General features: G+C 39.4%; 1 protein-coding gene across 2 annotated transcripts in view; it reads left to right on the forward strand.

Annotated features, from left to right (window-relative positions):
- The window catches only part of Ctnna2 (catenin alpha 2), a 1,097,293-nt gene that overhangs the window by 341,102 nt on the left and 743,049 nt on the right, over positions 1-13,142 (forward strand). The window lies entirely within an intron of this gene.

The raw sequence follows: 13,142 nt of genomic DNA on the forward strand, positions 1-13,142 counted from the left end.
TTATTCCATGAGATGTTCCTACATGGGACATAGGGTCCATATAGATACACAGTTGTTGGCTTGAGCCACAATGTGTTTCTTAAAATACCTCCCCTCAGTGAAAAGGCTGACTAGATGGGTACAGAGGTGTGCAATCATCTTTATTTGAAAACGGGATCATGTTTGACACCATCAAGTAACATCCTTACGAACCACATCACTGTGAAGTGGATTTTTTTGCACTAGTTAATTTGAATGTGTGACACAAAAGCTTCCAAGCCTTGTAGTTCCCATTTCTGCAGTATTATATTGGAGACAGTGTTGAGACTGAGAAATATCACTGAACAGCACGACATCATCCAAAGATTTTTTAAAACAAAGACCATCACAGACTTGAAGAAAGATGACATTTGTAGTGATCTGCGGGAGGGGAGATTCATTTACAAGGAAGGGTAATGTCCTTGATCTGCCATCAACACCCAGGGTGTGACAGCTTGTGACAGGTGGATGCATGCTGCTATCACTTCTGATTCTCCTCTGACTACAGACCAGCATCACTGCAGCAGTCTGGAGCAGCCAAATAATCCGAAAATGGCATAAGGCAACGGCTGGTCTTTATTATGTGATTATGTCATACATGAAATGATCCTGCAGAGAGTAGATAGGGAAAACAGTTTGGAATCACAATGACATCCATATGCTTGTAAATATATGCATGAAAAATGTGTGTGTGTGTGTGTATGAATATATTTTATATTATTTTCATTGACCTTTGTTTTTCCCCTTTTTTCATTTTTACTAATGATCCTATTCTAACTTCCTTATCTGTTTCTATGAACTAGGCCCACCTTTATCAGTTTATAGTCAAGACAATCCCCTACAGATACACCCACAGGCCAACTGGATATAAATAATTGTCCCAGTCACTCTAGGTGGCATCAGTTTGACAGTAAAAAATATCAGTCAACACAGTTCTTACGTTTAACATCAGTGTGAACAGAGCAACTCCTCTAGCAGGAGGGGCTGCTCCCTTCATAGACTGTTCTGCATGAGTGTGTGTATGAGTATTATGTATTTGCACATGTACTTGTGTGTCTATGTATACATTGTATATGTGCACTGCGTGTGTGTGTGCATGTATGTACTGTGCTGGTGGATGTGTCCTTAAATCATCAGGCTCATTATGTGGTTTTAATCACTTAAAAGCCATATATAGAGTGGGAGTAGGAACCATAACGAAAGATGGTGGAAGGGGACCTGGGATTAGACCAATAAGGAAGGATCTCTTGGTACCACAAAGAAAATGATAAGGGGGATCTAGGAGGGAGAAGAAGCAGTTGCCTGTGCTAACGTGCTATACTCATAGGTGAGTAATGTTGATTCCGTCCAGCAATCTAGTGGGTTTGCACATTCTTAAATGACAGATTTCTGAAAAATAGTAGGTTTGTCTTCCAATCAGCTCTTGAACCATGATTTTTTTCAAAATTAGTTTTCATGAATAGGAAAAAAAAGTGTGGTGGAGAGAGGTAGCCGAAGCCTGGGTTTTTTTTTTTTTTTGTGTTTTAACTCATATTTTTTGAACTGCATCCCATTTAACAATGTATCTTGTGGCAGAAAACTTTTGGCTTCCGATGCCTCACAGTACCTGGCATATAATAAAATCTCAATAGACATTGAAGGAACAAGGAATGAGTGAATATGTGACAATACCTTTTGGTACTTGATGAGGCAAAGTAAGCTAGCCATTTATTTGAATCAGAAGGTTTTCTTACTTCAGGAAAACTCGCATTCAGGGGGAAGAAGAAGTAATTAATAAGAAAAAAACTAATGGCAAAAATAAGAAAAGAGACTTATGAATGTTTGATGCTGTTAGCTGAAAATTACTGTGCCTTTTCTCCTGGAGTTTACACAACTTCAGGATTACAGACTCGTCTGCCTTAGGGTTCATTTGTGTGTACTTTTTTCCCAGGCCACCCGCCATTGACATATCTCTCCTCTTTAGTCATTTCTTTGCCCAAGGCTACACCCTCCTTGACTTTCATAAACATCCCTCTTTTCTTTGGTTTTCTCCTGTCTATTAGACCATGTGGTTTTTTATTTAATAATGTGTTCTGTTTTTCTGTCATTTGAACGTGGATTTCTCCGGAATTGTTTCCTTTATGTCATGTGACTTTCGCTCTCTGGCTCTTTTGGTAAGCATCTCATAGCATATACCTACTTACTAGTTCCAACCTCCTTCCAGAATTTTAGGTCTGTGCTCAACTGTGTGTGCAAAATCTGAAATTGCATGCTTCCTATGTTCTCCTAACTACAATGAATATCTTTAGCAGATACAACATATATTTTCTTCACATACAAATCCATGCACACATGCATGTTTGCACACAGGTGCACATACAAACACACACACACAGAGAATTGAACTACCTTTGTTGATGTATCATGTTGATCTAGAAAACTGCGTCTTACCAGCTTTCTTTTCTAGTCAGTTTTGTCTGTATATTCACCCCTTCATCCCCTCAGTCAGTCCTCATTCAAGCTCTTCCATTCCCACTCCTTCGCTTTCTGCCCTGCCTTCAGTCCAGCCACCTTCTGCCCTCAAAGTGTGATTCTGATGACAGGGTAAACTTCAAGGCATAGATGTTGAAATTTTTCTCTATGGCATCAAACCGTTTCAGTAGAGGCTGTGCACATCTCCTCTCACTCCCTCAGTTCCACACCTACTCTATATTCTTCCATCTAATCGTTTATCATCCTTCAAATGTATGGGCACTTTGTAATTCACATATTGCCCATCATGGATTTTCCTCAGCCAGAGTTCCCGCTTATATTACTGAGCTCATACTGTTCAGAAGTAGCTTATTTAGGGACTCTTCTCAATCTTTAAAAAAACAAAACAAAACACTTTGCACTATCCTGAGCAAACAGGTGAAGGGAGGAGATTTCCTTTATCTCTTAATTTCTGACCCTCCTCGTGGAAAGGGAGATCCTCTTACATCAAATACACGAATACATGAATTGCTTAAACTATACATTAACCCTGAGCCCTCAGTATCCTTTCTGGAAATACCTTTTGTTTGGTTGGCTGGTTTCAGTGGCTACTTGGTTTATGCAGATTAATGTCTGAAGTGTTTAAGGTATTGCTTTGCAAACTTCTTCACAATCGCCTTTCATATGTCGGTGAACACTCTGGTTTGTTCCAATGGGTATATATTATCATTTTGGTCAGCATATGTCTGTTTTCCAGTGTTGCACAGAGTTGATATAATTTAAGTAGTGTAAACAGACTTGCCTCAAACTCCAAAGTTCAAAAGTGAGTATGACATTCTCATTAATCAAAAAGAATATTTCAAAACCATGTGATGCTTCTTGATAAGTAATTAACACATTGCATGTTATTACTGGGAAATACAAACTCTTTCTTTCCCTGCTTAATTTGCCTGCTTATAAAACAGACAGAAAAAGATAGATGAGTTTATGTTCAAGGTGTATGTGTCTCCCCCGTGACCAGTGAACTAATTTCCCTTTCATATTTGTAGAATATTGATACAATTATTCTCACATCAGACATGAAATTTGAGTGCATAACCAGTTTGTGGAAATCACCTCATAATTTATTAGGTTGATAACAGCAATTAAGTCACAATTGCTTCTGAGAAATACAAATTGACTTTCTTTCTAAGTGGCTAATTTAAGATTTTGAATCGAAGATGCAGAGTGTAATGGATTTCTGGGGTAAGAAGTTTGTTTTTACAAGTATTAAACTGAAATTTTCCAGCCGCTGATAATCCAGTAACCAATGGTTCAATTGGTAACCACTCCATGGCATTTCTTCATTTTCCCCTCTGGCTGTTTATTTTCTGATTGCTTATGGATGCAACGAAAGGGAGGATTTTAGGTGGAACTATATCAGCAATCCTATGGTTTTACACCTACTTGGAATGGTAAAATTCAGGATGTCGTGGCTGCTGCTCAGTTGGTAGAGTGCTTGCCTACTAGGAAGGAAGCCTTGGATTCCATCCCAGCACCGAATAATACTGGCATGATGGCACATACCTATAAACCTAGCACTGGGAGTTTGAGGCTAGATGATCAGAAATACAAGGTCATGTGAAGCTCCATGGTGAGTTTCAGAGTAGCCTTGTGTACATGAGATCATTAAAACAAACAAACACAGTGTTTGAAAATTCACTCTTAGCTTGAAGACTATACGGGCTGCAGGCCTTGTCAGGCCTTCATTTGCTAACACTGATGGACTCAAATCTTCAGGAGAGATTTCCAAATTGTCATAAAATGCTGTTACTGTTGCCCTGTCGCTGCACCGAGACCCGCCTGTTGCCCTCTGCACTCATGAGCTTCCCCTTGCACAATGCCTGTGGGTTCCGTTTACAATGCATGGAATTTTAAAGTAGTTCTTTTTCTGGTTGAGTCAGGATCAAACATTATGAAAATTTAAGGTAATCCATCTTTCTAGATAAATCACAATAACTGAAGTTTATTGACAGGAGGAGCTGACTCTTTCAGGAGACTCCCCTCCCACAGTGAGCAGAAATTACATCCATCATCAGACCAGGCTACTTTTCATTAACTGTAAATCTGAAGGTCACTGAGCCACATCAGACACCAGAACATACTGAAACGCACATTTTTGAATACCCATCTGTATCTGTCTGCATATATTGTATTCACTTTCAAAACCTAACTCAGTTCATCAGCATAAAGTCATGACTTTCTTATGCGGGAAAATTTCAGCAAACTGCAGGAGATACTAAATTGAAGGCAAAGCATCCTATTTGGTGGTATTTCTTACATGGACTCTCTCTGTCATGTGTATGTACAGACATACACACATACATCCATGCATATGTGCTCACATATGTGTAAAACATCCACATACAGGTGATAAACAGATTTTAAGAATGACTTGTTAGAAAGCAAGTAGTTAGAAGAGTAAGAAGGGTGCTCTGGAACCCTGATTATGAAGTTAATGTATAATGTAGAGTGACCCCAGAAATCTGAAACATGAGAAGAAAGAGCTATTTCAAGCTGTTTGATCATTGGTATTTGTTGTGCCCAGTATCAGCATAATCTTTTAAGGAGTATTTTAGATGTATTTAATTGTCTTAATAAGTTAGATGTACAGATATGACTAACATCCCTCTTTTCACCTAAACTGAACAGAGTGCTCAATATTTAAGCCATTTAAGCCCTGGTCACAATTCCAGTAGAATACCCTAGACTGATCAAATTTTGAGCGACGCAAGTGTTTCTTCTCACAGTTCTAATGGCTAAGATGTCTGAGATGAGATGCTGCCATGTTTCTTTATGTGGTAAGAGCTGCCATCTGACTACAGGATGCCCCATATTACTATATCCTATGAAGAGGGAAACATTTCATTCCACACAGCAGTAGGTAGGAAGGAAACACAATGTGGTGCATATAAAACCTCTTTTATAAAAACTGTGTCACCTGTGAGGGAGCCAGAAGGCTCTGATCACTTCTTAAATAGGCTGCTTCTTAATATTTTCAGATTGGAACCATCTGAGGGTTACAATGGGCATTGTTAGTACACACAACTCTTAACATCTGAAACTAGCTGTATTCTAGCTTTAGATCACACAGATGTCTGTCTTTTGGTAAAATAATAATTGATGATGATGATGATGACGACGACCTGACATGAGGGTTTTTTGGAAATGGAAAACCTTCTTTAGTTTGTACAATGTAACATTCTGGAAGCATCTGTGCTGTTGAGCACTACTTACTTCATATGTTGAGACTTTCTCACTGTTTCTAGATCCACACGAGCACTCTAGGGCCCTGAACTGAGATCATGGGTTCTTTTCTCCTTTCCAAGAAATTATGGACTTGGATGTTAGTAAGCTTTGCTACACTGCTCTGGAGATGATGGTAGGTCAATCTACAATAACGACTAGTGACTGGTGTGAGTGGAAGTTGGTATCTCAAGAGGTTCAGAGCTGGACATGGACCTTTGTGTCTCTCCAAGCAGGTATTGACTTAGGAATGGGAGTGGTTGAGTTCTTAGAATTCTTAGAAAACTACAAAGGATACAAAGAAAGATCTTGAGGTCTGTCTGCTTTCTGCAGCAGGTTGGGGAAGTTCAAGTAATGGGAGTTCAAGGCGGTCTGAAGCCCCACCACCACCAAGGACTCGTGTGATACACAGGGAGGTTTACAGTAGGAATTGGGGAGTAAATTGTGGTAAGAACACAGAGACCAGAGAATGAGACTAAGTAAGAAAGATGGTCAGGAGTGTGGACAGTTGAAGGAGAGGAGGTCAGATGACCACTTTCCTAGCCAAAGACCAAAACCATTTCCTCTTTATAAAGCTCACAAGACTTGATCTGATGAAGTACATGTGGACACCGGCTGATCAATCCACAGAGTGGAGATCAGTATCTTTTTGTTGTTGTTGTTTTTAAATAGTACATTTTCTCCCAGAATTTTGTGCAGTGTCTTTTGATCATTTTCATCACTATCTCTCACTCCTCTCAGACCCAAGACCCCTTCCTCACCGACACAACTTATGTCTGTCCTCCTTTCATTATTCCATCAAGTACAGTTGGTGCTGCCCATATATTCCTGGGTGTGTGGTCATCCACCGGAGCATGGTCAACCCTTCAGAGGCCACACCCTTATAGAAAACCTACTCTCCCTCTACAGGTAGTTATCTATTGGTAGCAAAAGTTGAGGGGCCCTCCCTGTTCACCACATCTCCATCCTTTGATATTTTCTGTCCTGAGTTAGCATACACCTTGTTCATGGAATCACAGGATTCTTAATCCAATCTTGCTTTGCTAGGATTAGCTGTAAAACTGTCTTCATCCAGAGCTTTAAAATGTGCTCAAGACACCATGGTAATCCACTACATGCCCATGATCAGTTACAAAAAGTACAACTGGCTTCCATCATGTTTCATAATTCAGGTAGTGTGGTCAGAGCCTAAGGCCTTCACCCAGTGTATTCCTTATCTCTGACAAGTAACTGTTGTCCAGAGTCTCCTTGCCTTCTCTAACATGAAATTAATGTGGGCATAGGTAGGTCTTTTGAAAAGAATCAAACGTGGATAAAAATATTCTTTAATTACCAAGTCATTATCTTTGTCATTTATTTCCAATTAAAAACTGAACTGTGCAATTACAAATAATATCTTAAGTAGGTAAGTGCCATAATTTGTTTTTAAGTATATGCCTCAGAAGAAAGAGTACGGTATCAATATGGCAATTTGTAATTTTATAAATTTAAGGCAAATCTAAGATGCTGTTCATAGTTTTTCTGCAACTTCATAAAATGCATGATTTAAACTCATTATTTTTCATCCCAAATGTTACTCCAATTAGGTCAAGAGAAACTTTTCATGTAAAGATATAGATTCACACTGAGGGAGCTTGGCACAGAATAGCAAAAGATGGAGATGTACTTATACTAATTATGACATACCACAAGGAGAATGTTTAAAACTGAGCAAATAATATTGTTTTGATTTGGACACCTCAGTTAACTTAGTATATCAAATTTGATTTGTGCTTTTATCTCAAATTTCTATCTTTAAAAGAACTATTTAAAGTATTCATGCCAGAATAAGGATCAATCATTATCACTAGGGGATTTTCACTTTCAGCTCTCAATGTTATCAAACTTCCTCTTTAGAATTGTTTTTGTCTTTTTATAGCCATTGTAACAAAACAGGGAGAAGCTGACTGAGGGTTGTTAGTCATGTACTTCAAAGGACTGTCAGATTTTTAGATGATGTTAATTTTGCCATGGCTTGTATCTATGTCAGGAAATAACTCAATACACAATCAAATACTTTCCAAGACCTTGATCTCACTGGAGTCTCCATGATTGTCGTGACCTAGGCAATCTTTGAAAGACCAGAACAGCAGGAAACCTGTATCTAATATCTAAACTTCTGCTTAGGTCTCTCTGTTGCTATGCTCAAATAGTCAAATTTCACTGAAGCAAAGGCATGATATAGCTCTGAAGTACCGTCTTCAAATACCAAAAACATAAGGGCTTGAATTGTATACTGTGGAGAAGAAGAAAGGATGCCCTGAGCCTCAAAACCTGCCCAGTTCCATATACCCAAAGCAGGACAAACTAGAATATTTAAGTCTTCAAATACAAACAGAGATGTAGAGATAAAAATTGCATATTACGACCCAAAAATAAGCATACATTTCTCTTATTTCCAAGAAACCATTGGCAAAAATATTTTTGAGCATGAATGTGCATTGTTAGGAGGAGTTTGGGGCTTCCATGTTTCTGTGACTCTGTGTCAAAGGACATATTTCTTTATAAGAGTGTGGTTGAGTGATATGAAGTTCTTCTGTGAGGAATTTAGGTTTTTTTTTTTTTTTTTTTTTTTTTTTAGAAAGTCCCCAGTTTTACTTTTTTTTTTTTAACTTTATTTTATGTGCATTGGTGTGAAGGTGTCAGACCCCCTGCAACTGGATCTTCAGACAGTTGTGAGCTGCCATGTGGGTGCTGGGAATTGAACCCGGGTCCTCTGGAAGAACAGTCAGTACTCTTAACCACTGAGCCATCTCTCCAGCCCCCGAATTTAGGGTTTTGAATCTTTAAAATAATGACAAGTGAATAACTGTGAGGGCGTGTTGACATTTCTTCTTTTCTTGTGCCCATTCCACTTGGAATAGCTATGCTGGACAGCAGGTGGTAAATAGCTGGTGTTTATGAGTGAGAACATCACAATTCATTATTCCTTCACTTGCTACCTTGATTTGTGAAGGCAGTAAAACTACACGTTTATTTGACAGTGGATCACGAACAAGAAAAGGATCCACAGGAAGGTCTGACCACTTCCGTTTATCTTTTTCCGTGCCAAAAAATTTAATTGGGATATGCCAATTATTAAATATGTCAATTCTTCATATCAGCAAATGTTTTTTATTGTCTTTTTTGACATTTTGTAAATTCTATATATTTGAGGTGACTCAAATATTCTCTGCATGACACTAGTAGCTGAATTTCAGGAAGCTTAAACATGATGCAAAGATTTTTCTTCCTATTTACTTTGCACAAGGAGTCTCCTGACTACTAAGACAAAACTCATCGCCATTCCCAGGATTGCAGAAAGGCTTTTGAGCATTTCTCTTTTGAAAGTAACCCACTAACTCCATGTAGTGTTGACCATATGCATGAGTATGGATCCATCTACTGGACTATGAGAGTCTACCAGTAGCTGTGTCTGTCCAAACAAATGATTCTCCTTCCCCTAGCATTACTCATTACTTCTCATTTAATGGAGGAAAACCTTAAAGCATTCCCATTAACATCAGAAAGGTCCATTCTTCCTATTTCTATTTCAAGTGGTCTCTGGAGTCTTATTCAGGGCAGTAAGACAAGAAAAACTGAAAAGGCTGCCTCTCTCTGCCTTCCAATTCTTGAATCCAAGGCATGCACCACCACACCGCTGAGAACACTCATTTTTAAAAGAGACTAATCAAAGATTCTAAGCAAGTCAAATAATCAGAATGAAAGAAAAGCAATATAGAAAGATATTAAACTGAGTTTAAGAATTTATAAAGATAAAGTAAGAGATACAGCCCACAGTTGTTTCATATGAAAAAGCCTGAAAATACTAGAAAGCACTAGGAAATCAAACAGGGAAAAAACTTGAAGAATGCAGACACGATTTTTCATTTACAATGAGAAATAGATGAAAATCCTCTCATGGGAGCACATCTTAGCTTTAAATGGACAGAAAGTAGCCTTGGGCTGGCCCTGTTACTGTTTGGTGGTGGCATTTTGCCCATTGGGCCTAAGAGGAAGGAAGGGGAACAGAATCCTGGAGGACAATGGGAGAGTCTGGAGGATGAAGAGAAAACAGATCCTTCCTGTAGTGGGAGGGCAGCCTCACAGAACAGTGGGAGTGACTGAGCAGCAGTGTAGAAGAGAGGTTTCGGGGATGTTTTTGCTGAGCATAAAGAATGGGGATGTGTTTTAGGAAAGATAGCTTACTTAGATCTTCCCTCCCTCCCTCCCTCCCTCCCTCCCTCCCTCCCTCCCTCCCTCCCTCCCTCCCTCCCTCCCTCCCATTTTCCCCCGTTCCTATATGTCTTCCAAATAATGTTTCGTGTGTCTATCTTCTTTCATCCTCAGGGAGTTTCTCTTTCATAACTCACCTCCAGTGGGGTTTTTTGTTTATTTATTTGTTTTGGAGATGTAGAAAGATTCTTATCCTTAAGCTTCTGAGCCTGTAAACTCATTTAGCTCTATTTTTGGTTTTGTATCTTAGTTGTTATTTTTCCCACATTCTAGAGCCTGCGTAAGATTTTTTTTCAGTTGTCTGAACTTAAACACATACATACCTGTCTGTATTAGCTTATGAAACCTGTACTTACTCAGCAAAAAAAATCGTAGATGTATACACACAAACACACACACACACACACACACACACACACACACACAGAGAGAGAGAGAGAGAGAGAGAGAGAGAGAGAGAGAGAGAGGGAGGGAGGGAGGGAGGGAAGGAGGGAGAGAATGTATTGGCTACCCCATATATACTTCTGAGCACATTCACACAAGGAGAGAGCACCTTCTACTTGTATATTCATGTTCCTATTCTCACACAGACCTTATGCCATTCTTTATCTATACATGCAAGCAATTTCCACCCTTCAGAAACACAGAGATATGAGTATAACCCTATTCTATGCGCACATACACACATGAACACACATACAGACACATGCACACACATACTTACATTCACAGTCTCTCTGTCTGTCTGTCTGTCTGTCTGTCTCTCTCTCTCTCTCTCTCTCTCTCACACACACACACACACACACACACACACGTGCTTTATGCCTTTCTCCCCTGAGTGGCTTTACCCATCAGCCATTCTCATCCACAACTTCAATGATTCCCATTGGCACCTTGTGTATAGATTAGAAGGTTATAAATTTATTCTTTCGTTTTCAGGGAGATTGTTTTTCAAAGCTTCCCCCCTGTGATCTATAAATAATGAATAATTCCATTAGTAAAGTAATGGATGGTGTAACTTGTATGCAGAGTTTGTCAGGTTCAGTGTTCTTTAGCATCGCTCTCATAACAGCCGTGCGCTGAGAGAGGTAGGGCACACAGTCAGCTCACAGTGCAAAGTCCACCTTCCTGTGTTACCCAGCTGTTTCCTGTAGGTTCTCAGAAATTGTTATATGTTTGTACAAAAGAGATTTGTCTTATTTTGGACTATGTTTATGTGTATGTGGACATACACAGGTATGTGCACATGAGTGTGGATACCCACGGAGGCCAGAAGTGTCAGATCCTCTGGAACTGGAGATGCAGATGGCATTGAGAGGTCTTGGTGGGGGAGTTAGGAACCAAAATCTGATCATCTCTGAGAGCAGCATGCACTCTTAGCCTCTGAGCCATCTCTTCAGTTCCTCTGTACATGTTTTAAAGGGTGCTTTCTCTGTGCTCAAGTAGGTTTTGAAAATACTGCATTGAACAGGTTCTGATAATGCAGGACTCTTCAGAGCATTTCAGATAATTTGCTGTGAGCCAGGCAGTATTTTCAAAACACTCTTGGCCACATCACCTTATTTTTGCATTGGTAGATTGTGTCTTTGAGGTAAGTGTCCCCTAGGAAATACTTTAGGAGTCAGTGTTCAAATGGAGCACAACACTCTCCTTGTGCTGAGGAGAAACTACTTGACAGTTTTTCGAGAAGTTCAAGTTTTGCCTCAGCAAATTTCCATAAAACTGACACTTCTTGAGATTTTTCGTGGAAAGAAAAGATAAAGCTCTGTCCTAGGCCAAGAACAAATAAATTCTATAGTAGTGTTTATTAATATGACTTTTTATAAAGTAGGTCTTTGAAAATCAGTCACTAATCTTTATAAGGAACGTAGAGAATTAATTTTGTTTTGATCAGGTATTCCTTTAATTGTAATGTCAGGTCTTTTACTTCCTAATTACATATTTTATTCCACAACAGAGAGTCAGAGAAGAAGGGGAGAGGGAGAAGGAGTGGAGGAGAAGAGAGGGGAGAAGAAAGGAGAGAGGAGGGTTTGACTGTGGACACAGCACTAGTACAAAGACACAGGCAAGGCAGAACAGAAACATCTGTCTCCACTGTCAGGTTCCTTCTGGAACTTTGTTTTGTAAAGGTGAACTACAATGAGCCATAGGCTCTTCCAGGACCTCCCCATGACTTCTGTCACCGTTTGGACCATGACAACTAATGCTGTGTAACATGGTGGGCAGATCCCAAGGAGCACATGTGGGAATTGTAAACATTTCTTTCCTATAACTTTCATAAACTAGAAGAAAATATAGATATGAAGACCACTTTGCTAAAAGCAGAGTGTCTGTTTCTCATTTACAGACTTCAGGCATTAAGAAAGAAAAACTTTGATAAACAGCAATTTTCTGGAAAATCTAGAATTCATGTGGATTTAAAGTCTGGTCTGCTCTTCCTCTGTAACTGAGAGTCTGTCTTTATTGACCATTCAAGACCTTAAGATTCTTGAAAGCAGATCTCTCTCTCTACTGTTAATATGTTTTGAATTTATTTAATCTTTAAGAATTCCATGCATGTATACAATGTACTTTGATTATGTCTTCCCCTTGCTCTTCCTCATCTTCTGAACCCTTTCTTCTCACACGATCTCCTCCCAACTTCCTGTCCACTTCTTGTTCATCTACCACTTTTTAAAAATTTTTTATAACCCACTGATCACAGTAGTTCTGTGTATATAAACTCAAAAGAACCATCCACTTGAGCATAGAAAACCAACCAGATCTACAACCCTAAAAATAACTGACTTTCCTTCACCTAGACATCATCAGCTGCCAATACCTCCTCAAGTATGCATTGGAGCCCCTCACGAGCCCCTCTCCTATCCATACTAGAATGTTGGCTAGCTGGGTCTTTTGCAAATCATGTTCAGGCTGCCAAAGCTGCTGTGAATTCAAAAATGCATGTGCGTTATCATGTCCAGCAGACACTATATGTCAACAGTCTTCTCTGTTCTCTGGCTGTGAGAATGTTTCTGTTCCCACTTCGGTGTTGTTCCCTGAAAGCTCTGTGCGCTCTCTCTCTCTCTCTCTCTCTCTCTCTCTCTCTCTCTCTCTCTCTCTCTCTCTCTCGCCCCCCCCCAATGTGTGTGTTG

The sequence above is a fragment of the Myodes glareolus genome, chromosome 6, assembly GCF_982192425.1.
Source record: "Myodes glareolus chromosome 6, mMyoGla1.1, whole genome shotgun sequence".
In the NCBI taxonomy this organism is placed as follows: Eukaryota; Metazoa; Chordata; class Mammalia; order Rodentia; family Cricetidae; genus Myodes; species Myodes glareolus.